This window comes from Micropterus dolomieu, unplaced genomic scaffold (genome assembly GCF_021292245.1).
Source record: "Micropterus dolomieu isolate WLL.071019.BEF.003 ecotype Adirondacks unplaced genomic scaffold, ASM2129224v1 contig_12874, whole genome shotgun sequence".
NCBI classification, from domain to species: Eukaryota; Metazoa; Chordata; class Actinopteri; order Centrarchiformes; family Centrarchidae; genus Micropterus; species Micropterus dolomieu.
The window spans coordinates 1-1,582 of record NW_025741860.1 but is presented as its reverse complement, the minus strand read 5'-3'; the positions used below and the strand labels follow the sequence as shown (position 1 = coordinate 1,582).

General features: G+C 45.4%; 1 long non-coding RNA gene across 1 annotated transcript; it reads left to right on the top strand.

Annotated features, from left to right (window-relative positions):
* The first annotated feature begins 3 nt into the window (after positions 1-3).
* LOC123966185 lies at positions 4-419 on the top strand. Its single transcript, XR_006823916.1, has 2 exons — positions 4-66; positions 143-419. It is a non-coding gene; the product is annotated as an uncharacterized LOC123966185 (long non-coding RNA).
* The last annotated feature ends 1,163 nt before the right edge of the window (positions 420-1,582 follow it).

Below are 1,582 nucleotides of genomic sequence, written 5' to 3'. Positions count from 1 at the left end.
CTGGATTGGTCTGAGAGCTGAAGATGGGAAATGGAAGTGGGTCGATGGAAGTGTTCTGACTGAAAAGTAAGAGACACATTCATAAACATTTTGAAGCATAAAATCTATCAGCCTGCATCTAAACATCATGTTCTTCCCTCAGCTCCTGGATACAACAACCTGCTACCAACGGTCAGTGTGTAATTTCTGTCCAGAAAGAAGGATGGAAATCAGTGAGCTGTGGTGCCAGAAACAGATGGATCTGCAAAAAGAAGGCTTTATCTCTTTAAACACTGCAGTCATACTTGAGAAGGTTACTGGGGACTCTGTAAAGATTCATTACATGGAAGATGATGTCAACTGGCTTGTTCTTTGCTTTTCTTTTCTTTTCTTTTATAGCAAAGATGAAAAAATTTTATCAAAGTTAATCATTTTTCAAATGTGTGTCTGTGTGTCACTGCAAAAACAGAGCAGTTAGATCTTGGATTATATTGGTACTGTAAGTCTGTCTGGGAACCATCACCTTATAGTGGTGGAGAGGTTTGCGTGCCCCAGTGAGCCTGGAGGCTGTGTTGTCTGGAGCCTATTGCTTCTGGTAGGGTCTCCCAAGGCAAAGTGGTTCCAGGTGAGGGGCCAGACTGAGAATGGTTTATAAAAACACCTGATGAAACTACGAGGAAGAGGAGGAGAGACCCTGCCCCCGTCTGGAGACAGGCCCAGAGGTAGGACTCGCCGGCCAGGTTTGCCATGGGGCCCGCCCGGGAACAGCCCAAAAAGAACCGTGGCACCCCCCTCTCCATCCTTTGGACCCACCAAACTGTCACAGTTTACGTTGTTGCTACTGATTTGCCAAAAGGGGGCACTGCAGTACTTGTTCTCAAGAGAATCTTCCAGGGTTTGGTTATTATCTGTATTCCGAGATACACAGATCAGATCATTATGACCATTGACAGGTGAAGTGAACTGCACTCACTATCTAATAAATTACATTCAGTTCAATTCAATTCAATTCAATTTTATTTATATAGCGCCAAATCACAACAACAGTTATCTCACAGCGCTTTTCATAAAAGAGCAGGTCTAGACCGTACTCTATGATGTTATTTACAGAAGCCCAACAATTCCCACCAAGAGCAGCACTAGGCGACAGAGGCAAGGAAAACCTCGAGCAGAACCATGGCTCAGGGTGGGCGGCCATCGTCCTCGACCGGTTGGGGTGAAGGAGAGAGAGGGAGAGAGAGAGAGGGCAAGAGAGGAACAGAGAGAAAAAGAAAGGGATGGAAGGAGAGAGAGGGGAGGGAGGCAGCCTACACAATATACACACACAGAGGTACAGACAGTAAAGGTGATGTTGCTATAGACTAAATGAAAAATGGTACAGATATTTATAGTAGTGTTAATGGTAACAGTCGTAATGTTAATGATTATAATAACAATAATAACAATAGGACTAGTAACAATAGTCGTTGCAGCAGAGGGTGTCGAGCAGGAACACGGGGGCAGCAGGTGACCCGCAGCCACAGATCCAGACTCCACAGCTCCAGAGCCAGAAAACCTGCAGGAAGTGATAGGAGGAGAGAGGAGAGGGACGAGAAAGCACAAG